The 27,781-nt window shown below is 46.8% G+C and overlaps 2 long non-coding RNA genes across 7 annotated transcripts in view; one reads left to right on the forward strand and one right to left on the reverse strand.

Moving 5' to 3' along the window:
- The window catches only part of LOC121499032, a 54,551-nt gene extending 43,825 nt beyond the window's left edge, over positions 1 to 10,726 (reverse strand). For 4 of the 6 annotated variants that reach the window (XR_005989979.1, XR_005989981.1, XR_005989980.1 and 1 more), the window contains exon 1: positions 10,023 to 10,163. This is a non-coding gene — a long non-coding RNA (uncharacterized LOC121499032). Of the gene's footprint in view, positions 1 to 10,022; positions 10,164 to 10,607 lie in introns of those variants that run through there. The other 2 variants (XR_005989982.1, XR_005989978.1) reach the window with 2 other exon arrangements.
- A 65-nt stretch (positions 10,727 to 10,791) lies between these two features.
- On the forward strand, positions 10,792 to 17,205 carry LOC121499031. Its single transcript, XR_005989976.1, has 3 exons — positions 10,792 to 10,871; positions 12,017 to 12,074; positions 16,933 to 17,205. It is a non-coding gene; the product is annotated as an uncharacterized LOC121499031 (long non-coding RNA).
- The last annotated feature ends 10,576 nt before the right edge of the window (positions 17,206 to 27,781 follow it).

A 27,781-nucleotide genomic window follows, 5' to 3' on the forward strand; every position in this document is an offset into this window, starting at 1 on the left:
TATTCTGGTCCTGTCCCGGCAGCTCACGCTGCCACGTTTTGACTCTGTTCCAGCTCAGCACTAGGCCCGGGATACAAAACTGGATCCAGAATGAGGAGATGTACATAGTCTCTGCTCTAGAAGCAAGCACAAAGTTGAGAGGGAGAGGGGGCAACTAATGAGCCGCTTCGAGAGTGGTGTAAAGAAAGAATGAGACCCTGGACATGGAGCAGCTTCAGCTGAACACGGGAGGTCAGGGAGGGCTTTCCAGAAGATGGGACATGTGAGCACAGTGATGAAGGGCACCTGAGCCTTCGCAATAGGGTAAGGTGAGGAATGTTCCAGTCTGTGAGTAGGCACCAGAGCGTGAAATGTAGCCTGGCATGGCTGGAGCAAAGGGCATATAGAGGCCAAGAGGCAAGGGATAGGGCTTTGGGGGAGGAAGTAGCCAGAGCTGGTGGGGCCCTGTGGGGCAGGACAAGGAATTGTACTATTATTCAGGAGCTAATGGGCTCTAGAGATGGACTTTGGGAGGGGAAGGGCACAAACAGAGCTACATTTTAGAGCAAACCCTGTTGGTTCCCCCACATCAGAGCCTGAGACACGAAAGTGACTGGCAGTGGTTTGTGAGGTGACCCCAGGAAGCAGCAGTGACAGAATGAGGAGAGTGAGTTGGGGATGGGGGTAAGACTAGAAGGGGTGGGGTTACTGAACTGGTTACTCCTGTGAACAGCAGAACTCAGTCCCATTGGGGACCCTCTGAGAAACCATTAATGAATGACCTTGACATTGTCTCCAACTTTCAGTTCCCACCATTTTTTTTTTTAAAGATGTTATCTATTTATTCATGAGAGACACAGAGAGAAAGGCAGAGACTTAGGCAGAGGTAGAAGCAGACTCAATCCCAGGACCCCAGGATCATACCCTGAGCTAAAGGCAGACACTCAACCACTGAGCCAGCTAGGCATCCCCATTCCCTGCCATCTAAAGGCTGCCTCAGGAGAAACTCATTCTCTCTCCACCCATTGCTCTTCCAAGCACAGACACTGACTGGCTTTCCACTGACTGTGGTTTTGAACAAGCCCGGCATGTGTGAAATAGGACAGTTACAGTGTGCATGAAACCATCCTCACTGCTGTGCTGAGGTCAGGTGGTCTAAGGAAGGTGTGGGGGGCACAGAAACATCTGCAACTATCCCCTTGAGTATAAGATACATCTGTGACAATTACCTTCTGTTGCAATTAACAGAAAAACAAAATCAATAGTAGCTGAATCAAGTTAGATTTTTAATTCATCCTTGCATTAAAGACGTCCAGAAATAGTGGCTTATGGCTGGTGTACTTCCTGAAGGGCATTCTGCAAAGGCCATTCTCCAAATGGCCCAAGGTAGCTGCTAGAGCACCAACCATCAGAACCAAGTTCCAGGAAGCAGAATAGAGCCAGGAGAAAGAGGAATGCGTGCTCTGCATTTTAAGGAAACTGTCTAGCACGTCCACATGACACTTCACTTATATCTTCTTGGCCAGAGCTTAGGCACAGAGTCATTCCTAGCTGCAAGAGAGGCTGGCAAATGTTGTCTTTTAGCTCATTGGCCATGTATCTAACTAAAAGTAGGCACCCTATAGCTAAGAAGGGAGAGAGAATGGACCTTGAGAGGCAGCTATAAGCCCCTGTCACAAGGATATGAGGCAGAGCCAGGAGGTTAATTCAGAAGCAGTTGTCATAATCCAGGGAGAGATGAGGAGGATCCAAGCAAGGGGAACGGCAGGGGTGGATGAAGAGGAACTGTGCATGCCAAACGCCTGGGTATGGATTTGGCAGAACTTGGAGAGGGGTGTAGAGAGGAAAGGAAGGGCAGGAGTCAGAAATGAATCCCAGGCCCTGACTTGGATGGTGAGGTGAGTGGCGATGCCGTCCATGCAGGAAGAAAATATGAGAAGGTAAACAGTTTAGGAGAAGGTGATGAGGTCCTCTGCAGTCATGCTGAGTCTGTGATGCCAGAAGGATACCTAGAGATGTCCAGGAGGTAGACATTGGGTGACCAGGTGGTCAGGCAACAGCAATTTAGGGGCATCAGCCAGTGAAGCAGAGGAGCCCTCAGAGTGAGGACACGGAGAAAGGGGGAAGGGGCTCATGCAGCAAAGCAGGCTGACATCAGAGGATAAAGAGTATGGGAAGCTGGCCCGTGTGAACTGCATCAGAGGGCAGGAGGAGAGTCAGGGGTATTTATGCCCCTGGTTGGCCGTGTCCCTCCTGTAGCTACACTCTCTGGGTTCCGATAACCACTTGGCCTTCCCATTGGGCCTAGAGTGGGTAATGGCTCCCTGATATTATTCATGCTAGAGTGCTGCACCATTTCCTGGTACATTCTCTTAATTCTTCCATACTTTTTAAAGAGTGCCTTCATCATACTCTCCTTAATCAGGTGATAGATAGATAGATGATAGATGATAGATAGATAGATAGATAGATAGATAGATAGATAGATAGATAATAGATAGATAGATAGATAGATAGATAGATAGATAGATAGATAGATAGTTAGATAGTTAGATAGATAAGTGGATGGGTAGATGAATGGATGAGTTAGATGGATGGGTGAGTGGGTGGAGGGACGAGTGGGGGAGTAGATGGATGGATGGGTGGATGGGTGGATGGGTGGATGGATGGATGGATGGATGAATGGATGGATGGATGATGGATAGATAGTTTGGATGGATGGCAGATAGGTTGCAAGGGAAGATGAGATCACAAGAGAAACTGGGAAGCGACAGCAAGGGAGGTAGGAGGAGAACCACAAGTCAAAGGAGAAGTGAGCTCAGTGTCTAATGTGACCCCCACATTAGTTAGGAGAAGGGCTATGAGACATCCACTGGATTTGCCACAAGAAGGTCACTGATGACCTCGGTGAGAGCAGTTCCATGTTATGGGAGAAGCCAGATTGCAATGGGTAGAGCTGGAGAAATGAGTGGGAGATGAGGAAGTAAGGCCACTGCTTTCTCCCTCATCTCCCCCTAAAAAGTCTGGCTCAAATGTCACCTCCTCCACAAACTTTCTCTGAATCTCTGTTCTTCTTCTCTGCTCCCTGAGCATCCAGCTGGCCATCTGCCACAAATCCATGGCTGAGCTCTCAGGGTCAGGGTCTGTGATACTGGACATATACAATACCATGGAAAGAGCACTGGACTTAGAGTCTAGAAACATGGGCTGAAAGCCTAAAAAACCACCCAGCCTACCTCCTCCAAGCTCCTGAGAAAGAAACACATCTTGTCTGACTTGGTCAGAAACAGGTTCTGGGACCCTGGCCAGTACTCACTGCCCCATACATGGAAGGGTGCCCCTCCAACTGCCGTCAGTTGTGTGGCCTCCTACCAGGTCAGCATCCAGTAAAAAGATCACAGCCCACCCTGCCACTGCCCTCATCTGCTTCCTTAGCCGTGAGAAAATGTAGAAGCCTCCAATGGTCATGGCCATCCCTCTTTCCCACCATCTCTAGGACTGGTCAAGGCCAAAGGCAATCTCTATTACAAAATAATAGCCGAGTTGTTCCTGGGGGCTCACTGAGGAGCCCAGCTGCTCCCACTCAACCAGGCTGGGCTGTCACTGCCCGAACCTGTCACTTCCGGTTGAGTCAGCTCTGCCCTACCTGACCGCTGAGACCAAGGCACCAGCCAGGGTTCCAACACTAGCAGGAAGAATGATCTAGAGCCAGCCACGAAGCTGACCTTTATGGGCTACTTCCTGTGTAGACGGAGCTGTTCTAGCATGGTACTTTCATCACCTCGGCCCTACAACAGCTCTATGAGACATGCCCTATTCCTATCTCACTTTATGAATGAGGGACCCAGAAAAGATCGACTCCTGGAATAATTTGACTTCTTCAGATCCAAATATCGCTTCTTGGCAAAATTATGAAAGAATGAGCATGGAAGGAGAAGACAACGAATACTTTTCCTGGGCACCTTGTATATGCCAGGAGCGTTGTCCCGTTTGATCGTTACAACAACTCCCGGCAGGGCTGTATTTTATGGATTTGCAGATTGAGCGTTGGAGAGAGTAAGGATTGCCCAGAGAGTCAGGCCTGAGGCCCAGATTATGATTTACACCCAGGCCACTCCTTCTGCTTAATTTTCTCAACTCTGCAAAGCAGGCAGTGTTATCCCCATTACACAGACGAGAAAGCTAAGACTCCGGAAAGTCAGAATGACTTGCTCGAGGTTGCTGTGTAATTTGTGAGATCTGAGGGCAGCAGAGGAGGGAATGTAAGGGGAGAGCAAGGATTCAAAGTGAGGTTTCTGACTTTGCAGCCTGTTGACAACAGGCAGGGAAGACGGGATTGGGGGACAGAGGCTTTTCTCTGCCCTTCAGTTGTGCCAGGGCTTCTGTGGCTTTTATGCACCCCCCCTCCCCGGTTTTTTGCACTTTCAGCCTAGCTCCCCACCCCCCAGCCACAGCAGGAGACGTCAGGGGTGGGAATTTCAGCCACCACAAGGGGTCCATTCCCAGTCCCATCCTCTGACCTCCTTGCTCTCAGTGGAGAAAGGGAAGACGGAGGATAGGCCTGATAGCACTGGCACCTCCCCATCTTCCCAGCTCCACTCTGCCCCCGTAGGGCTACCACTCTGGACCTGCGTGAGGGGCGCGGTGGACCAAGGATGGGTTGGCTTCCTCGAAAAGTGATTCATTCACCTTTCACAGAAAAGACACAGACTTTCTTATTTTCTGGGCCCAGATCAAGGTCAACTTTGTGCACCCCTGTCCTTGGGGTCTCCTGGGTGATACCCAGTCTGGAAATGTGTGCCTTTTTAAGACTTCAAACCTGTCCAGGGTCCTGCTCAGCAATCGGTGCCCTGGGCCTTCCCCCAGGTCTTGCCTGCAGAGAGATGCTTTCAGTCCCCACCCCAGATCCTGAGGACCAGCCCCACCTCCCACCCATAATGACAGGAAGCCTGCATGGTGATGGCTTTCACCAAATGCCTCGCCACCTTCCCAGCCCTGAGAGTGGCCTGTTCCCAGGATGGGTTGATTTAGATACTCTCTGGAATGGTTCCCCAGATGTTTCCCCAGTTTATTTAGAGTATCTACATAAACCCAAATGCTGTGGGGGTTACCATCCCCATAGTAAGGTGTGGTGGGGAAAAACGAACGGATATCAGAGTCGAACAGATGTGGCTTCAAATTCTGACACCACCAAGTTGCTTGAGCCTCTGTGTTCTCATCTGTAAAACAGAGCTGGTTATCAGGAGTGCTGAATATGGACACAGTAACGCCTCTCAGGATTGTATGAAAATTGGAGAAATTAAAAAAAAAACCTGGAGAAATCAGCACCTAGAAAATGCCTGGCACTCTGTCCAAACCCCATTGCCCATCTTCAGCTGCCACTTCATCACGTGATCCTGCAGCCTCCCATGAGCCTCACGCCCACTCAGCATCCCCAGTGCCCCTTGATTCCTGCCTTGAACCATCAGGGGTAGGTCTTTCCGGACTTCCATTGCCGGCATTTCATCCATCATCCCTGGGACAAATGTCTTTTGCCTTTACATCAAATTCTTTCTCAGGATTATAAGCCCCAGAGATAGACTTTCTCATTGTTGGCTCATGTCTCGAGGGCTGAGAGCGTGGGCTTTCTCTGCAGCATTGACCCCTGTCCTTTACAGGGTCATCGCATCCCAGGGCTAGAATGTACCAGGCCCCCGTTCAGAGAGAAGGTTCAGCTGCCCCTCCCGCTCCGGCGCCGCTGCCCAGGCTGCACAAAAGTCCCTTAGGGGTCTCTCCGCTGCTAACCAGCTATAAGTGGTTATGGACTTTTATTTCCACCTCTAATTCACACACTTGGCAAAGTTTAGCAAAGACCACACAATACCTCATGACCCCACTGACTGATGGTCATGGCACCTCCAGGGTTCTCTTGTGCACCAGATCCTGTCCACAGATATAAAGCCAAGGAGAATAATACTAGCTGAAGAAATCAGCCCTTGGGACTCCACCCCCCAAAAAGCAGCAGGATAAAGTTCAGAGAAGATGAACAGCTTACTGGGGTCACACACAGAGCTAGTGTGAAGTAAAGTCAGGGTGACCTTCGCCCCTGCACCCTACCTGCCTCCACAGGCAACCCACCTGTGGTCCCATTTTTGCCGCTTACTATCCCTTCTCTGGACCCTGGACATCAGAGAAGTCAACGACTCCTATACTATTTACCTTGAATCATATGTTCCACTTGACAAGCATTAAGACCCTGGACAGCAGAAGAACCAAAGAAGCTTTTTTGAAAGGCGGTTGCCTTGGCCCCACCCCAGACCCACAGGCTAAGAATTTCCCAGGGGGCTTCCAAGCATGTCTCTTCCTGAGAAGGGTGGTTCCGATGTAGAGCCAGGACTGGGAACCACCAATCTAAAATTAATCATAGGAAATGAATAATGAGCACCTACTAGGTGCCAAGCCGTGTCACTGTGGCTAATTTTGCCACAACTCAGCAAAGTGGGCTTTCTCAACTCCACTTTCTGAAAGGAAGGGAAAGCTTCAAGAGGTCAAGGGGCTTCCCGAGACACCCAGTTGGTGCGAAGCAGAACCAGGGTTTGAATCCGGTCTTTCTGATCTCAAAGCCCACACTTGCCTGCACCCTTTATGTGCAGTCCTACTGTGTGAGAGCCCTGCGCTACCAGAGCCCAGGGGAAGAGGATGAGTCAGACCCGTGCCTGGTCTAGGAGCTCACACCTGAGTGGGGGTGGCTGATACATAAGCAGTTAACTTACGCACAAAGCTGCCTGAGAAGGATAAACAGAGGTTCCAAGGGCTATGAGAGCCCAGCGGTGTGTGATGGGGACACGGGGAGGGGGGGCAACCGAGGAAAGCTTCTCGGAAGAGGTGACGATTGAGCTAGGTTTTGAATGATACCATAGGTACTGGTATCTATCACACCATGTGCCAAGTTCTACGTCTGATCCAGAAGAAAGAAAGATACATAGGACACGGTCCTTGCCCTCACGATGCTGGGAGTCAGCACGTTGCCTTCTCTGAATCTCCCATTTTCTCTGCCAGAAATCCCTCAGGTCCTCCCTCCCTCTTCCCCAGTCCCCATCTCTCTGCTCCCTTTGGTGCCTCAGCATCCCCCTTGGCCCCACACAGCGAGCCCAGCCTTCTTGGTTGTCCTGGAAATGGGGTGCTCCAGGCCCAGAACCAGGGAGGAGAGAGGCACGGGGGCCCCACCCAGGCTGGGGGACAAGGAGGTGAGCTTCAGAGCCACAGAGTGAGTCACAGCACACAGACACCTAAGCGATGGGGATAATAAGATACACTTCCCTGGGAAGTTGGGGAGAGAGATGAGATAGGAAGAGAAAGTGCTTTGAGCCTCTCGGAAGAAAGAACCCATAAACAGATCCAGGGTATTATTACCACGGTCATTACCTGCCTCAATTAAAGGGGTACGCATCTAACTACATGAGGAATCATTAACTCGTTCTGCAACCCACACCTGGTTATATTTTTTAATATAATTTCATTTTTATTATTAACAGATAAGACCGGGAAATATTCTGCGAGTCATTCTGACATGTGAATACTCCCCTTTGGCTTGGGTGGGGTGTCATCCCTCCCACAGGGCTAGGCAAGGGTCCAGCCCAGGGGAAAGAGGCCGAGCCTCCCTTCCCACTCCAGCTCCTCAGCCCCAGGTCTTCCTCAAAGAAGTTTGGAACCATCTCTTGGTCCCCGATCCTATCCCCCAAACTGCCCTTCCTCTCGGCCCTCCACACCTGTCTCTGCTTCCCACATCTACCCACACCTGCCCGACTGCTTAGTGGGCAAGGAGAATGAGTGAACCACTGGGTGCCAGGCATGGGGGGGGCGGGCAACGATCAGTTAGACACAGTCCTGCTGGTGAAGTAGGTAAGTGCACTGGGCCCATTCATTCATTCACCCAGTTGGCTCTGAGCCTTGGGCTCTGGGAAAGGCAGGTGAATGACACATGTCCCCACCCAAGGAAACTCACCTATGAGGGGAGACAGACCCTCCAAACAACCACAGAAATCTCTACCAACGTGTGCTGTAGTAAAGCAATGCCCCCAAGAGCTGGGGAGACTCAACAGAAGACTTCAATCTGCCTTAGAATAGGACTGGCAGGAGCATGCCCAGGAAGGTCCTCCAGAGGGAACAAGACAGGAGCTAGGCCTCAGGGTACTTAGAGAAGGAAGGACATTGCCGGCTGAGGGAACAGCATGAGCAAGAAAGAAATCAGTGTTCTGGGGCAGGCTGGGGTCGGGGGGAGTCCACTGTGGCCGGGGAGGTGAGGCACTTGGGAGGAAGGAAGAGAAACGATGCTGACGTGGAGTGGGGGTGATCCAGAAGGGCCTGGTCTACCATGAGGATACCAACCGGCAGCATTTCCAGAACCCTCCGTGAGCCAGGCCAGGGCAAGGCGCTTTCCCAGTGACAGCTTTGTAAACCCTCAGGGCCGCCCCACCTAGGAGGCCCTGTTACCACCCTCTCTCTACTGAAGACCCCTGGGGTCAGGGACACACAGGCTGCCCAGCAAGGAGGGGGAAAAGCAGGCTCACAGGCACCCTAGGGTTTAATGCCATATAAGAACTTTTTTTGAGGCTAGAAGGGGAACTTAGTCAGAGGGGAGGAGGAGCCACAGGCTCCTTGGGGTAAAGTGATGGGGTAACTGGGGGACCCGAGGTGAATGGGGCGCATCAACCACTTGGAGAGGGCAATGGGGGATAAGGCTGCAATAGGTGGGTGCCCCTCCTCACTGCGGGGAGCAGGCCGCCCCCCAGGGAGAGCCAAAGTCCCCACAGGCAGCCCAGCCCAGCACAGAGTGCATCGCAAAGGGCCAAGCTGGGAACAACCTCACGGGAAATAGGAAATCTTCAGGTTCCCCTCCTGCATAATTTGCCAGGCTGCCACCCCGTTAGGCTTCCAGCGCCCTCAAGCAAGTCAGTAGCATCCCTTGCTGAGATGGCGTTAGATGAGGTCCAAAATGTCTCTCCTGGCTCAGAAGGTTCTGGGTCTGCTCCTCACCTCCCCACCCCTGTCTCATTGACTCGCTCCGTGCTCTGCTCCCCTCCACACCCTGACTTCTTATACTCTGGCCACACAGGACTTGACTGAGTGTCTCACCGGCGCCTGGCTCTCTTTTCTTGTGACCACCCCCTCCTTATCCTTTAGGGTTCAGCCCTCGCTGACCCTCCTGCCGCCCCCCTGCCTGTCCCCCACTCCCATGACACTCTGGTCTTCCCCAGCCGATGCTTTTCTTGCTAATAATCTGGTCGTGATCTGGCTCCTCACAGCTGCCGAAGCCAGATTTGTTCCCCGCTCGGCTCCCCAAGGCTGAAACAGTGCCTGGCATGGAGTGGGGCTCATGAAGTCATTTTGGGGGTGAATGAGTGAGTAAACAAGAGAACGACTGAGCAAATGAAAGCGTGTGCAAACCCTGCGTCGTACTTTAGCTTGTAGATTCCTCTTGCCTGGACCATCCCCTCCCTTCTTGCCCACAGCCCGCCTTGGCCCCACCAGCTTCGAGAAGGTGTCCTTGGGATCTATAACACAAGGGGAGGCTCCTCTTAAATGTCCACCGTAGGACACGTTGTCTGAATATCCCGAGGCTGCAGAAAATCCTCGTGATCACGCTCTGCTCTGTGAAAACCTGCCCCCACCCCGATACAAGCCAGCTCACCAAGTCCCGACGCTGCTATACACAAAAATGGGCAGCAGAGAAGGGAGGTGAGGGGTGCACATGCCTGAAAGTGAGCTCAGCCACCAGAAGGGGATGACTCACTGTAAAGGGTTTTGAACATGACATCGCATCCTATAAATGTAGCCTCGCCTGCTTTCCTTTTCTGCACTGATCAAACACTCCCTACACAGGAAAGAAGCTGACGCTCCGATCCCGGGGTGCTAAGACCTTATGATCGCGTTGCAACATAAGACCTGATCACAAGCAATCACCATAGAAGACTATCAGCTAAGTGCCAAGAGAACCCCACCTCCGGAACTCCACGTCTTTATCAGGGAATAATCCCCAAATCTGGCCCCACGCCCATGAGCACCTGGGTGTTCGGTTCCCTTTCTCACTGAGCGGTGTTCACGTCCCCGCTGGGTCTCCTATTTGCATTTTTCGTTTTTTATCTCCTCTGGTGGAGAGAGAGAGTTACAGTGAGCCTGCCCCAGACCAAGTGCATGTTGCCAAAACCAATCCTGAGCTGTCTGCAGAATTTGCTGCCTCCCGTGCCTTGGAATTATTTATGAGTGCTTGCACTCAACAGCTTGCCTCCAGCAAGTTCACCCAGTTGGGCAATGTGGCCAAACGGCCAATGGGGAGGGTAAATGCTCCCCCCTGGAGTCCAAAGGTTTCAATGAGTATTTGGAGTTTGTAAGCACACTTTCAAGATCCTTTAATGGTGAAGGCAAAGGTGCTTTAGGCATATATACGAAGAGAGATCCCTGAAACCGTAGGGCGATAGATGAGTCGGGTAAGGTGGCTCTTGGCACTCCTCGGGGACTGAGACACGAAAGTTGCCAAAGCTTCTCAGATCCTATCACCCCCACCTTGAGCTGCCTGGATGATGAAATACTCTGAAGAGTCTGAATTGCTTATACTGGTGAGCTGAGCTAAACCCAGCACCCCAACCTACCTCGAAGGTGATCACAAAGGATGATGGGTGGGACCCGTGGTGCCCCCACTGGCACTTCACAGACCAGAGCACAGCTCCCCTCCTCCAGGGCCACCAGCCAGCATGGGGGAGGAGGTCCTTCACTTATTAGTTAGCAAATGAAATGCCAGGTGGAAGCACAGTGTTGAAACAAAACTAGATGCATCTCCACCCCGAGGCGTGATGAAACACTTGGAAGAGGCCTTCACAGGCACTTGGCACATGCCTGAGAGAGCAAGGGAGGAGGTGGGTGCTGGGGCTGAGGACACCCTGGCTGCACTTGAACTTGAGCATACCGTGCCCAGTGGTGGAGAGGCAGAGGATGGGGCAGGAAGGGGACTTCGGGAGATTAGCGTAGCTGCCTGGGGGAAAGCCCAACCGAGACCAAATTTGGCCAATAGATTCAGCCTTTGGTGACATTAGAGAGTCTTTCCTTTCTAGTTGAGTATTCCAGCCTGAGCCTGGTAGTCCTAATAATTCCCTAAGACGTCACTGCCAGGAAAATCAGGAAGAGAGTTCTGCTCACAGAGCGGGGAGGGAGCAGAGGAAAACGGAGGTGAGGAGGGAGGCGGGAAGGGAGGGAAGCCAACAGAATGAAACCTTGGAGATGGTATCTGTAATGTTTCTGATCTGAAATATCCAGAGCTTCCAGCCGTTTGAAAAAATTTCCCCATTGAATAGATTGATGTGTGTGAAGCAAGCAGATACATACCCTATGTGTGTGCTAGAATGGTGCGTGTGTGCGCACCTGTGGGTGTATTTGTGCGTGTGTGTGTTTGTGGGTGTGCACAAGTGCATATGTGATAATGTGTGCATTTGCATGGTATGTACGTTTGCGTGTGAGAGTGCATGCAAGTGTGCACATGTGTGCATATTTGTCTGCTTGTGCAGCATCTCAGATTGAGAACAGCTCTGGAATCAAGCTTCAGTAAAGGAGGGATCTTATCCTGATCCGCTGCTTACCAGCTGGATGACCTTGAGCAAGGCACCTCATCACACTGGGCCTATTTTCTCACTTATTCTAACTCCCAAAGCCATGCCTGGTGTGTAATAATCACTCGATAAGTATTGATTCAATGAGCAATTGTTATTTAAGGATAATGCTGCCTGCCCATTTCTTTGGGTTGAGGAAACGACAAAATGAGAAAACACATGCATAACTACCCTCATACTCTCGATGCTTGACACGTAATAGAAGCCCAATAAGCGTTAGCCCTACACCTCCCCAAATTCCGTTTTTATACCCTTGAGTAGAAAGAGGTTGATGAAGGAAATGAGGCATAAGATCACGTCTCCTACAGCTGCCATCCTTGGGCTGAATTCCACTGACCATATTCCTTTTTATTTTTAAATTTTAATTCCAGTACAGTTAACATACAGTGTTATACTAGTTTCAGGTGTACGATACAGTGATTCAGCAATACTGTACATGACCCAGTGCTCCTCATGGTAAGTGTACTCTTAACCCCCATCATCTATGCTCCCCATCCCCCCACGCACCTCCCCTCTGGTGACCATCTGCTTGTTCTCTATAGTTAAGAGTCTGTTTTTTGGTTTGTCTCTTTTTTTCCCCTTTGTTTTGTTTTCTTGAATTCCACATGAGTGAAATGATATGGTATTGGTCTTCCTCTGACTTATTTTACTTCACATTATACTCTCTAGCTCTGTCCATGCTCTTGCAAATGGCAAGATTTCATACTTTTTATGGCTGTGTAATATTCCATTATATATGTATATATGGCGGCAACATTTTCCTTATCCTTTCATCTATTGATGGACACTTAGGCTGATTTCATAATTTGGCTACAGTAAATAATGCTGCTATAAACATAGGGGTGCATGTATCCCTTTGAATTAGTGTTTTTGTATTCTTTGGCTAAATATCCAGTAGTGCAATTGCTGGATTCTAGGGGAGTTCTGTTTTTAACTTTTTGAAAAACCTCTATACTGATTTCCAGAGTGGTTGCACCAGTTTGCATTCCCACCAACAGTGCAAGAGGGTTCTTTTTCCTCCACCTCCTGGCCAACACATGTTGTTTCTTGTGTTGTTCATTTTAGCCATTCTAACAGGTGTGAGGTGATACCTCATTGTAATTTTGATTTGCATTTCCCTGTTGTTAAGTGATGATGGACATCTTTTCATGTGTCTGGTGGCCATGTGGATGTCTTCTTTGGAGAAATGTCTGTTCATGTCCTCTGCCCATTTTTAAATCAGATTATTTGTTTTTTGGGTGTTGAGTTGTGTAAGTTCCTTATATATTTTGGATACTAACCCTTTATCAGATAGGCCATTTGCAAATATCTCTCCCATTCTGCAGGTTGCCTCTTAGTTTTGTTGATTATTTACTTCGTCGTGCAAAAGCTTTTTATTTTGATGTCGTCCCAATAGTTTGTTTTTGGTTTTGTTTCTCTTGCCTCAAGAGACCTATCTAGAAAAATGTTGCCATGGCTGATGTCAGAGAAATTACTACCTGTGTTCTCTTCTAATTTTTATGGTTTCAGACCACTGACCATATTCTTAAGCCAATTTCCAGAGGCTTCTGAGTTCCCATTATGTTATATATTAGCTAGGCCTCTTCTCCCTGATTTCAGTCAAAGATTGACAGCAATTCATTTGCAAGAATTAAATGCAAGACTGAATTTTAATGACTCAGAAATTCGAGGCCAACTTTGCTTTCAGTGACCTTTAAGGAAAGGAAGCCTAGAAAGTGACCTGGTACCTGACCTTCCATCTGGTGGTATACCTGTGGGTCATGATCTTGCAAAAAATAGGAATAATTATCCTCATCATGCATTTAAAGGGACAAAAGCTTGGAGAGGTCAAGTGACTGGCCCAAGGTCACCCTACTCACTCTAGAGTCCTAGATATTCAGAAGCATCTGGAAAGTAAAGTCTCTTCACTCAGGCAGAGAGAAATGAGGTGTCTTAAATTCTGAACCCATAAACATCTCAAAATCTCTGACTAGTCAGCCCTGGTTGAGTATTGGCAGATAGAGCCAGGGCCATGTGGCAATAAGAAAACTAGTCAGGTGGGACTGGAACAGTGCCTCTGAGGTATTTCACAAACACGGGGAACAAACACATTGGTGTCGCAATCCTGGCCACCCGGAGCTGCCGCGTTGGCTGTTTTCTGAGCATGGACTGTGGATAAGGAGTTTGAGGGCTGAGGGCGCTAGGACTCCTTGGTGGGTGGCCATCAGCCCTCAGGGGACAGGTTTTCAGTCCTCAAGCCCCTTAGGGTTATAGCCAGATGGAACTACTCCTTCCAAAGTGCCAAGGGCTACTCCAGACCCGGGGCCTTCCACAGTCCAGAAGTAACCTGCATTTCCATCTTCTCCAACTACTCTCTTTGACAGACACCAACACCCAGACTTACTAGACTCTGACTGGATCCCAAACATACCTTTTTCTCCACCATTTCCATGCCCAGGAAACAGACTCTCTTCTGCCCTCAAAAGAACTATTCATCTCGCAATCCCAAAAACAAAAGTTAATTAAGACCAAATCTCTCTTAGCATTTCACAATGCCCTCTGGGATAATTAATATAACTGGTATGAACTGCTTCGTAAAGTCAGAGCACAAATATGGTCACATTCCACTTATTTTTCCAATTAATCTCTTAAGCACACATCTACATTAAAAGCAGAAAGTCCAGCATCTCCCTCTGGAGGTTCCCCTCCCTTCCAACAAATTGTCCCAAAGCCCTGGGGACAGGCCAAGTAAAAACAAAAATGAGCCTCGCACATACCAGGCAGAGAGGAACTGGAGTCTGTTCGGTTTAGAACTGCCAAGGATTCTCTCTGCCACAAATTCCTGCTACCACACAGTGTCACTGTTGAAACTCATGCCTGCACAATTTCTTGGATCCATAGAAAGGCGGAAACCAAGCCCCTGCCTGGCAGCCAGGGGCCCCGTGCAGAGCTCTGAAAGCATGACTCTTCTCATTCAGTTTCTCATACTTCGTTATTTCCCAGGGCACAAGACCACAGCAGGAACCCACAAGCAGGACCGATTCTACTTTCCACCCCAGACAAATCCCTTTTCCCTGGCCTGTGAGCGCTGACAGGGAACACGCTTTTAAATATCCGGAGTGGGAAACACCTTTTCGTATCCTTCTCTGCAGAGCGCGAGGGCTACTTGCTCTGCACCTGCCCGTCTCTGGGAAGCTGGCCTTGGTTCCTTTCTTCTCCTGCCTGCACCCTGATGTGACTGGTAACCTTCTCATGAAAGTAGAGAACAAAAACCCCAGTTAAATCTCCAGCAGGGCACCTCCTATTAGCACACCTGTGACATGTGCAGTAAATCTCAGGGCATAGCCAGAGGATAGTAATTATGTTTGGGAAGGGCCTACTGTCTGCCAGGCACTTTGACACATATGATCCTGTTTAATCCCACGACACCGAGCAAAGCAGTGAGAACAGCGTTTTCCAGCAGAGGGAAACGAGGCAGAGTGGTGAGGGGGCCCAAAGCTAGACAACTGTAGGGTGCTCGAGCATTCTCTGGGGAGAATGGCCTGGGGAGCCTGCCAAGGATGACTATCCAGGAGGCCAAACGGAGAGAAACAGCCCGAGCAGGCTGAAAGAGATAAAGGAATCCCAAAAAGGGCATCCCAAAGGGTTGTGTGAGGCCAAGGAGCGGCTGTTACTTTGGTAGAAGATAGGGAGAGAATGGGTTCATTACAGCCCCTAGAACTCAGGACACTGAGATCCAATAATGACAAACCAGTAATGGTTGAAGCAGGGGTTGAATCCCAAATTTATCTGGGACTTATCTACCGGGTCAGAGGTGAGGCTGGGACAGAGAGGGAGAAAGATAGGCCTCCTCCAGCGGGAGGACTCTTCTGGAGTGGACTTCCCCATGCAGGCAGGAAGTGAGCACAGGCAGGGAGGAATGACTCGCTTTTTCCTATTTGATAAGAGGCAGAGTCTCCGTGTCCACTAGGAAACAGCAGCACGGGGAACAGCAAACTGTAACAAATGAAATAAGACACTGGCTGCTTGCACAACAATTAGAGAGAAATTGGGATTATTTGCTCTAAATTTCCCCAAATGTGAGCATGGTAAGACGCGGAATGGATTGAAAGGCTCACGTCCCTCTCATCATGGGCACGGCATATCCAAGGCTTCTGTAAGCTGTAACTCCTTGTAATTTTCAGAGAAATGGGTGATGGGCACTGAGGGGGGCACTTGACGGGATGAGCACTGGGTGTTATTCTATATGTTGACAAATTGAACACCAATAAAAAATAAATTTAGTATTAAAAAAAAAAGAAATACTCTCATAATCACTGATAATATCCACCGATTGTGAATCACGTGCCAGGCATTGTTGTAGATGCTTCTATATGTTTAAATTCATTGGATGCTTATAGCAACTCTATACAATAAGTAGCATTATTATCCCCATTTTACAGAAGAGGAAACTGAGGCATAGGACAATTAAGGATTTAGCCAAAGATAATATGGGTGACAAATGGAAGAGCCTGGATTTGAACTCTGGCAGTCTGGCTCAAGAACTCATGCTCTTCTTTTTTTTTTTTTTTTTAGATTTAATTTATTTATTCATGAGGGACACAGAGAGAGAGAAAAAAAGAGAGAGGGGCAGAGACACAGGCAGTGAGAGAAGCAGGCTCCATGCAGGGAGCCCGATGTGGGACTCGATCCTGCGACTCCAGGATCACACCCTGGGCTGAAGGCGGCACTAAACCACTGAGCCACCTAGGCTGCCCAAGAACCCATGCTCTTTACCACCATCTATCCTGCCCTATAAAGTAACATTATTATCCACACCAAATAAATGAAGAGGTAGAGGTCCGGCAGATTATATGAGTCATTCAGTCATTTTGGCGGCAAAACCAACATCCACACTCTTAACCACGTGGCAATAGCAGCCCTCACCCTACCCTGACTTGCAGTATGATGCTCACATATCACTTCTCTTGATGCTTCTGTTTCTTCACCTGGAAAAGAGGAAGAAAAAACTTGATATTTTCCAAGAACCTGCTCAGCCCAGACCTCCCAGGACAGGTGAGAAGCTTGAACATCCTAGGGGATCACCTGAGTGCAAGACCAGTAACTTTCTGGCAGGCAAACCACAGCCTAACTCTCACCAGCTTTTCATTTGCACGCAGATAATCCGAGGTTCCTGTCATGAGTCCTCGTCCACCCCGTGGTAGAGTGTCCAATAGGGCTGCCAATGGTTTCTCCCATTTCGGTTCGTACATCCTGCCCCTCCCAGCAGGAGCTAGAGTCTATTTTCTCTACCCTTGAATCAGATCTGGCTTTGTGATTTACTTTGCCCAACCAGTGTGGTAGCAATGATGTCCTGTGACACCTGAGCATGGCCTTAAGAGAGTGCAGAGCCCCATCTCCAGTTTCTTAGGAGCCAGCTGCTAGACCACAAATGACGGTGAACCACATGGAGAAGAAAGGCCTGAATGAGAACCCATCTTGGATGTCCCGGCCCTGGCAAGCTCCCAGCCAAGTGCAGCTACTTGACTATCCCTGGCTACTTCACATGGAACAGAAAACTGCCCAACCTGGGGGAGGAATAATAAATCCTTGTTATTTTAAACCACTACACGTTGGAGTAATTTGTTACATGGCAATTGAAAGAACCCCATTTCCTCCACCTTATCTTTTCTTCACCACCAAAGATTACTCCATAACTCACAGGTGTCAATGTCCATTGGCTTATGGCATTTAGGTGTGCTCATACCTTTGTGATTAGGGATGACTAACTACCTAAGGCAAAGGGCAGTAATGTGGCTTCCTTCATTCAGTGTGAGCATCTATCCCCCAGGAACAGTCTAAAGACCCAGAGACAAATAAGACACAGTCCGTGCCATCAGAAAACCATGTTTTGGGATGAGCTGGGTCCCCTTTCAGCACAGCATGAAGAATGGGGTCAATTGTTCATTCATCTGATACCTATTGAGTGCCCACTACACACATCAGGGACCGTGCCACCCATTTGTGCTAGTGAACCAAGCCCTCATCCTACTTACATCTTAAGGCTATTTTATTTTATTACAATGATCACAGAGGTGCACGTGAAGCTCTGTGGAAACATAAAAGAACTAAATGTTGAGATGGTCGAGGTAACAGTTTATCACCATTATAGATTATGATTCTGATGCGGAGAAAAGGGAACCCTCTTACACTGTTGGTGGGAATGTGAACTGGTGCAGCCACTCTGGAAAACTGTGTGGAGGTTCCTCAAAGAGTTAAAAATAGACCTGCCCTAGACCCAGCAGTTCCACTGTTGGGGATTTACCCCAAAGACTCAGATGCAATGAAACGCCGGGACACCTGCACCCCGATGTTTCTAGCAGCAATGTCCACAATAGCCAAACTGTGGAAGGAGCCTCGGTGTCCATCGAAAGATGAATGGATAAAGAAGCTGTGGTTTATGTATACAATGGAATATTCCTCAGCCATTAGAAACGACAAATACCCACCATTTGCTTCAACGTGGATGGAACTGGAGGGTATAATGCTGAGTGAAGTAAGTCAATTGGAAAAGGACAAACAGTGTATGTTCTCATTCATTTGGGGAATATAAATAAGAGTGAAAGGGAATATAAGGGAAGGGAGAAGAAATGTGTGGGAAATATCAGGAAGGGAGACAGAACATAAAGACTCCTAACTCTGGGAAACGAACTAGGGGTGGTGGAAGGGGAGGAGGGCGGGGGGTGGGGGGGAATGGAGGACGGGCACTGAGGGGGACACTTGACGGGATGAGCACTGGGTGTTTTTCTGTATGTTGGTAAATTGAACACCAATAAAAATTAATTTATTTAAAAAAAAAAGATTATGATTCTGAGATCCAGGAGAGCTCAGACTTACTCCACCACTTACAAGCTGTGACCTTGGGCAAATTACCTAACATTTTTGTCCTTCACTTTCCTCATCTATAAAGTGAGTTTAATTATTATACCTACATCATAGACTATTACAAAGATTAAATGAGTTAGCGTTTGTAAAGCACATAAAATAATTCATTACACTTATTTAAATACTATATTATTCATTGGTAAATGAATTTTAGAAACAAAGCAGAAGACAGAGATATGACTGGCCCAAGTTCCACAGAACTGGATAGATGTTAGTTGGAACTGACCCCTGATCCAGTGAGCCTTCCACACCCCTCTAACCTGCTTAAAATAAATCTGTGTTTCTGTTTTCAGGGAGAGATTAAAATCATCTGTGCAATCCCTTCAAACACACATATTACAGGAAGACCCTTGTATGTCGCCTCATTAAAGGATTCAACAGAAAGGACTCTCAAGGTTCAAATCTCAGGCTCTTACGGAACATGTGCAGGGTGGAGATTGTTGATATGACTCAGGTTGAAGCTAATTTACAGATGCACATGCCAGAAATCATGCTCACACCCTAGCTATGTTGAGTGGGACTTGAAGGGTTAATATGCACCATCTTGCAGATGGGAACTGCCCAGGAGTATGACTTCTCCACAGATATTCCCACCTTCCACTATCTGGCCACCCTACTTCCATGACCCTCATCTGATGAAACTTGGCCATCCGAGGCTGATAGTGCCCAGGCTCTCTGCAGCTGGCATTGTCCTTCCACGGGAGTGGAAAGTAAGGGTGATAGGAAGACTATGGTCTCATTTGTAGCCTGGCTTCCCTCCATGTACCAACAATGACACAACACCCTCCTCCAACGAGCACTTCCAATCTCCACTGAGATCTGTTGGATGAGGAGCCAATTTCCATCACAGCCATGCACAGGCGGCTGTGGGTGGGGGTGTGGATGTAATTCTCTTCCACCCCAAGATCTGGAAGACAGAGCTCATCTCCTCACCAGCCAGAAGCCCAGCCAAGCATAATAGGCTGCTGCTAGGGGCCGTGAGGAACCCAGTGGGAAATGGCCCAACAGTCGGGACCGTGAAAGCCACAGTTGTCAGAGAAGCATGCTCATCTGCCCGCTGATGGAATTGTCCCAAAAGGAAAGATTTAACTTGTTTTAGGAACTAGTCAGAGCCTGGCTTGGGCATGCTGCCTGTGTATTACGAGAACAATCTCTGGAAAATGTGGAATAGAGTTATTGCCAAGCAGATCATAGCTCTGGAGCCTGATACTCAGTGGCCCTTGGTAGGCAGCCAGCCCCTAAATCCTCAGGACCCTCCTGACCGTTCCCAGTGCCAGACAGGCTGACCCGTGTTTCTCAGCCACTCGGCATGTGCTGAGCCCCTGTGACTAGCAGGAGCCTGGGCAAGAGGTGCAGTGACACGGCCTCTGCCCTCAAGGACTGCTCTCCCCAGAGCCCACAGAGAATTATAATACAGTATAACAGATGCCACAACGCCAGAGTTCCGGGAGCCCGGAGGAGGAGTGACTGTTCTGTCTGGACAATCCCAGGAGGATTCCGAAGAGGTGAACTGTGAGCCAGGCCTTGAAGGGTGAGCTCTGCTTCGCTCGTGTTTGTGAAGCGCCTGCTGGGCCCCGGGAAGAACGCCAAAGCTGGCCAGGGACAGTGCGCCAGATGCAGGGGGATTCCAGCCCAGCTCTGTTCCCACCCTCCCCACCCAGCCTGCCTGCCAGCCTTTCAAATGCCAGCTCAGAAGTCTGTCCTGGAAGGAACCATTTTCCGATTTCCACCAGCCCTTAACTCACCATCTCCTCTGGACCCATGACCTTAGTTTGCTCTTTTCATTAAACCAACCAAAAGTCATTTGTAGAGGGCCAAGAGTAGCTTAGAGGAGGTAAGAGCCCTAAGAGACTCCCCCAGCTGGTACTAGGCTCCAAGAAGAGAAGCAGTGTTCCTGTCCTCAGTTGGGTGCCCAACTGGTCATATTTAGAAGTTCATAGGAAACTAGAGATAGCATTAGGGATGAAGAGAAAGTTTATCCTCCCTGAGAATGCCAGTTGAAAAGGATCGTGGATTGCTTCAAGTGTGAGCCAGTGTTTGAACCCAGGCAAGCTAGCTCCAAGGCCCTTGAGAAGAGAGGGTTTGTGTTTTCTGAGTCTGGGTAGCCACACATCTCCACCACGATGCTCATACTTAACTTCTCAGCAGGGCCATCTATAGCACAGAATATACTTGCTATAGTCTGAATGTTGTGTCTCCTCAAAATCCAAATGTTGAAATCCTAACTCCCAAAGTTGATCGTATTGGAGGTAGGCCTCTGGGAGATGCTTAGGTCATGAGGGTGGAATGCTCGTGAATGGAATCAGTGCCTTATAAAAGAGGCCCAGAATAATACCCAGTCCCTTCTACCATGGGAAGACACAGCAAGAGGCCCCATCCATGAATCAGGAAGTGATCCCTCAATAACCACCTCACAGAATCTGCTGGCACCATGACCTTGGGCTCCCCAGCTTCCAGAACTATGAGAAACAAATGTTTTTTATAAACTACTCAATCTATGACATTTTGCTATAGCAGCCCACACAGAAGCCATTCTAAACAGGAAGGGTAGACACCTGGACAGAGCTGAATCTCTCCTGGCCAGTCTAGATGGTTCCCCCTCGCTGCGTCTGGGGAGACACTTAAGAGATTGGGATCAGGCATAGAAGCTCAGACATGCTATTTATCTGTAGATGGCAGAAAGGCAGAACAGAAAGAAGGAAAGGATGGGGCTGCGGAAAAAATGGAAGATGGAAAAAAGGAAATTAAGAAGGAAGGGTGGATATTTTTCAAGCACCTACTATGTGCCTGGCACCAAACTACCTCCTTTACACACATTATTAACTACTGTCATATTTAATTGCTGCTCCAAACCACCCTGTGAGAAAGGTTTCATTGACTCCACTTTATAGATAAGAAACTGAAACTCAGAAAATTAAGTAACTCGCTGAAGGTCAAAGCCCTAGTAAACAGGGATTCGATCCAAAATCTGAAGACTCAGAAGCCAGTGCTTTTTCTAGACAGCCTGGATAAAAATAACTGCCATTTATTAAGAACCCGCTACTTGCCAAGTCCTAGGAAAGCTCTTTACAAACACAGTGTCACACTGAGATTCTCACAAAGCAGATGTTCCCGGCAGAGCGGCCCCTGCCCAGGTGCTTGTCTTGCACAGGAGGCAAGAGGCAGCGTGACCATACCATCCAGCATCCAAAGCGGAGCCATGCTAAGCATGGCCAGGTGCATTATTAATAATTGCAATGAGCACCAAGTACAAATGTCTTGTGTGTCACCCTAGCTGTAGCCCGCCTTCCAACCACCCACCCAGCGCCCAGAGCAAATATGTTCAAAGAATTGGAATCCAACTTTACTGTAGGATCCTTGAGTCCTCTTCACTCTCCCCAACAAAGGGTCACTGGGCCGGCCACTTCAGGGTTTCACAGACACCGATCACACTGTGCACTAGGGAATGTAAAAGAAATTAGAGCAATGCATTTTTATTATTTGGCTTTTTGTGAAACCAATACTATCCATTTGAAGAATTAGGGCCTGTGCCTTGAGAACATGTCTTTCTTGCTTTCTTAAAGTTTAAAAATATTCTTTTTTCGGATTACATGAAGGCTATGACAAATTGAAGTTTAACTTTTAGTGCCTTCAGTGGACAAAATTAAAAGGTGACGACTTTACGATGTTAGTTTGGTTGGCTTTTTTTTTTTTAAACCATTTTTTAGTATACAGATCAGTGTTTCTTTTTTAAAGATTTTATTTATTTATTCATGAGAGACACAGAGAGAAAGACAGAGACAGAGACATAGACAGAGGGAGAAGCAGGCTCCCTACAGGGACCCTGATGCAGAACTCACTCCCAGGACCCGGGGATCATGCCCTGAGCCAAAGGCAGATGCTCAACCACTGAGCCACCCAGGCGCCCCCAGGTCAGTGGTATTAAGTACATTCACACTGTTTGCAACCTTCACCACTATGAATGTCCAGAACTTTTCCATCATCTCAAGCTGAAACTTTGTTTACATTAAACAATGACTCCCCCACCCTCAGCCCCTGGTAACCTCATTCTACCTTCTGTCACTAAGAATTTGTCTACTGTAAATACTGCTATAAGTAGAATCAAATAGTATTTGTTCTTTTGTATTGGTTTATTTCATTTGACCTAATTTCCTCAAGTTTCATTCATATTTTAGCATGTGTTGGAATTCCCCATCTTTTCAAGACTGAATAATATTACACTGTATGGATATGCCACATTTTGTTTATCCATTCATCTATTGATGGTGCTTGGTTTAATTTTACATGTCACCATAATCCAAAAACCTAGCACCACTGATCCTGTGTGTGCACATGCTTAAGTAATGGGGTACTCACTCCCTATCCTCCCCAGGACTTTATCCTATGGTTTCTATTTAATCCTGGATGACAAGAAAAGAGCAGACTTAACTGAGGAGGAACATGGTAATATGATGGAGAATGATTTTTCAGGCCTGGGAAGCCTCCCTACACTTCAAGATTTGATTCTCTTCTCTGGGGGTCTAGAAACCCATTGTTCAACATACCTGGGAATGATCAGACCCTAGAAAAGACAATCCATCCACCTACATCCATGGCCACCATCTTTGTTCATTCCCTCACTTGCTGAGATATACCCTGAACTCAGATACTCCGACCAAAAACTCCGGAGTTACCTCCAACTCCTCTCTTTCTTTTACTTCCCATATCCAAGCATCAGCAAATCTTGTCATCAGCCACTTCAAACTACAACTCAACCCAACCTTCTTTCACTGCACCACTACCACCCTAGCCCAAGCCACTATATCTTGTGCCAGGGCTATGGCAACAGTGTGCTAAATGATCTATCTCCTGGTATGAGATTTTCCTTCTTACAATCCTTCTTCTTCCCAGAGCCAGAATGTCCTTCTAAAATGTAAATGTAGTCATGTGAGTTTCCTAGAATATGGTAAAACTTGCCTGGGTTAACACAATAAAAGTGATGGATGAGTTTTTTTTAAAACCTATTCCAAAAAATAAAAAAATAAAAATAAATAAAAATTTAAAAAAAACCTATTCCAGAAATAAACCCACAACTATATGATCAATTAAAATTTGACAAAGCAGGAAAAAATATCCAAGGAGAAAAAGACAGCGTCTTCAACAAATAGGGTTGGAAAAACTGGACAGCAACATGCAAAAGAGGAACTAGACCACTTTCTTACACCAGACACAACAATAAATTCAAAATGGCTTAAATGCCTAAATATAAGACCTGAAACCATGAAAATCCTAGAAGAGAACACAGCCAGTAACTTCTTTGACATCGGCCGAAAAAACTTTTTTCTAGATATGTTTCCTGAGGCAAGGAAAACTGAAGCAAAAATAAACTATTGGGACTACATCAAAATAAAAGTCTTCTGTGTGGCTAAGGAAACAATCCACAAAACTAAAAAGCAACCTACAGAATGGGAGAAGATATTTGCAAATGATATATCTGATTAAAGTTTAGTATCCAAAATATATAAAGAACTTACACAACTCAATACCCCAAAAAAAACAAATAATCTGACTTAAAATGGGCAGAAGACATGAACAGATGTTTCTCCAAAGAAGACATCCAGGTGGCCAACAGACCAATGAAAAGATGTTCATCATCACTTAACAACGGGGAACTGCAAATCAAAACTACAATGAATATCACCTCACATCTGTCAGAATGGCTAAAGTCAACAACACAAGAAAGAATAGGTGTTAGCAAGGATGCCGAGAAAGGGCAACCCTCTTACACTGTTGGTGGGAATGCAAGCTGGTACAACCACTCTGGAAATCAGTATGGAGATTTTTCAAAAAGTTAAAAACAGAACTCCCTAGAATCCAGCAATTGCACTACTGGGTATTCAGCCAAAGAATACAAAAACACTAATTCAAAGGGATACATGCACCCCTATGTTTATAGCAGTATTATCTACAATAGCCAAGACATGGAATCAGCCCAAGTGTCCATCAACTAATTAATGGATAAAGAAAATGTGGTGTATATACATATATATATGTACTATATACATATATACATGTATAGATATACATATAGTATATATATACTATACACAGGCATAATATATTATACATATGAATATTACTTAGCCATAAAAAGAATGAAATCTTGCTATTTGCAACAACATGGATGGAGCCAGAGAGTATTATGCTAAGTGAAATAAGTCAGTCAGGGAAAGACAAATACTATATGATTTCACTCATGTGGAATTTAAGAAACCAAACAAATGAGCAAAGGGAAAAAGAAAGAGAGAAAGAAATCAAGAAGCAGACTCTTAGAGAACAAATTGATGATTATCAGAGGGAAGGTGAAAGGGAGAAATGGGTTAAAATATATATATATATATATAATTCCTTAATAAATGCCTGAGCTAATAGACAGAAAAGGTAATCTCTTAAAGGCCAGAAACAACAAGGAAGCTTGAATCCATAGCGGTGAGCAAACAGTGGGGTTGACGTGTGCCTGAGGCATGCATGATCCCCAGGCAGAAAGGAAGTCATAATGGATCTTATACACAGAGGTAGGAGAAGGTATGGTGGGGAACAAGAGACAAGGCCTGGGACCCTAGCAAGGTGGGAGGTTAAATTTGGAGATTCCCATTAAAAAGTATCCTCAAAAATGGCAACCTCTACATCAATGTAAATGGTAGGGTAACTGGGTGACAGGCATTAAGGAGGCCACATGATGAAATGAGCACTGGGTGTTATACCACATGTTGGCAAATTAAATTTAAATTAAAAAATAAACATAAAATAGGACAGGTTCTTGCAAAAATAATAATAAAATGGCAACCTTGGTGGATGAATAAAGAACCAAGACTCACTCCACAGAATAAAACTTGCTGGTCTAGGCTTCAGCTCTGAATGAAGTCTACACAAAGAAAAAGAAAAGACTATTTCCTAGAAACACCTAACCACAAGTCCAAATTCAGTGTTTGGGGTCATTATTTACATCTCCTATGTGGCCTAAAACAATCCAAATAGACCTAGGACCTAGTAAAAATACTGCAAGTATTCCCTGGAGGTGTACATTTTAAAGCTAAGCCTCAAAGACTTACCACAATATTGTTCCAGGGATAAGCTCACAATTGAGAATCGTAAGCACACAAATAAACAAATCCTCCTAAGCGAGAGGAAGCAGGATCAACAAAGTATGGCATCAACCTTATAAACTCTGCACATATTGGAATTGACAGATACAACATGTAAATCAATCATGCTTAATGCAGGTAAGGAAATAACAGAAAGAACCGAACACACAATAAAGGTATTAGAAACCAAGTAGGCATTTTTGAAAAAGAACCGAATAGAACTTCTAGAAGTAAGAAGGGGTAATAATTAAAATTAGAAGCCCAGTGGACTACTTAAACAAAATATTGACACATCTAAAGGGAAAATTAGTGAAAACAAATCTAAAGAAATTAACCAGGCTGCACTTCCAAGAGAAACAAACAGACATGGTAGATAGAACGAGGGGTCTAACGTGTGTCTAATTTGGTGGCCAGAAGAAGCAGTGAAAGAGATTAAGAAAGCAGTTGTATTTGAGCACATCAACCCCTTGCTCAAAATCTTCAATAATGTCTCTCATTTGTGGGGAAATTACAAAGTTCCTATCACGGCCTACAAAGTCAAACATGATCTAGATCCCAACTACATCTCCAGCCTCACCATCTGCTCTAGAACCTACCAAGCATGTTCCACACCAGGTCTTCTTCTGGGAGCATCCTTCCCCCAGGACCCTGCATGCCTTACTTCCTTGCTTCATTCTGATTGATTCAGCTGTAAGGCCACCTGTGACCACCCAATCTAACATTGTTCTCCATCCTAACCCCTACCCTGCTTTATCTTGCTTCTTAGAGTGTATCATTACCTAACATTATATTATACTTTTATTAGCTTATTTTGTATTGTTTATCCTCCTCCCAATATATAGAGAGATACCTGAATAGATATTGATTATTTTTTGAAAGAATGAATTAATGAATGAGTGAATGAATGAAACGTGTACATGCCTGCTGCAAGGTCAGTGCTGCAGGGGATGGAGATAGATGAGACAGAGATTTTGGATTGCCTCCTATTATCTACCCTTCCTTTCTCCCTTAATAACACAATCCTGATTTTTTAGGGGAAGCAGTGGGACCAGCTAAAAACCTCCATTTCCAAGGTATCCTTATAGAGAGAGATGATCATTTGGCTATATTCTGGCCTCTTGTAGGATAGGAATTTTTTGTTTTCTCTTGCTTCCAGGAAAATACCTAAAAAGGATGAGTAGACTTAGTTGGAGGACCTTAGTTGGAGGATGAGTAGATTTAGTTGGGATTTCTTTCTTCCTTCTCTTTCTTGCTATCTGGATAGTGGACATAAGAGCTGGGACTGCCATGGCCATTTTACAACCATAAGTCAATCTTAAGGATGGGAGCCATGAGCTAAAGATGGTAAAATAAACAGATAAAAGGAAACTAGGACATCAGTGATGTCATGCACCTGTCATTCTAGGCGTATCTTATTACCTCACTGACTTCTTTCAGTTACTACCCGCTGAACTTAACCGATACTCTAAGTACAATTGAGTCTGTGACTCCAGAAACGTACTACCAACAATGGATTTCAGACACACTCAGTGACCCTCAGGGCAAGAGGCTGACCAGAGTCAAGTGTTTTGCCCAGTGTGGGATTTGGTGGGCAGAAGGAGAGCACTGGTATCTCCCCAAGGAAGGATTGGGTCATCGGCTTGGCTTTCACACTCCCAAATTATTGGGTTAGGCAAGGACTGGCAGTGTGAGGGGTCAAACCACAGCAACTTCTACTCCTTCTGGAGTGATCCAGTGGGGGAAATGTCACAGATGTTCGTGAGCTGTCACCGGTCAATCATCAAGCATTATCTCAGCCTCACGTCTGTGCCAGCATGGTGCCAGGAGCCGTGTGGACTGTGTGGGGAGGCACAGTGAGGACAAAAATGTGGCTCCTGTCCTCAAAGAGCTTACACTCACAGGTTCTCACAAACAACCTTGGTTTCCTGGCCTCATATTTCCATGTGGAGGGATCTTATCCAGCGTAACACTTCCTGCCTCATTTCCCCACAAGGCTCACTCCTCATGAGAGGTGGAGCCACCAATCTGATCAATGAATTTGAGAAAAGAAACAGATAAGCACTTCCAGGTTCTCTTTCTTTAGGATTTGCCTTAAAGTCTACCAGTAGGATCATGAGAGGGAACCCTGAGATGTCC

The sequence above is a fragment of the Vulpes lagopus genome, chromosome 9 (assembly GCF_018345385.1).
Source record: "Vulpes lagopus strain Blue_001 chromosome 9, ASM1834538v1, whole genome shotgun sequence".
Lineage (NCBI taxonomy): Eukaryota > Metazoa > Chordata > Mammalia > Carnivora > Canidae > Vulpes > Vulpes lagopus.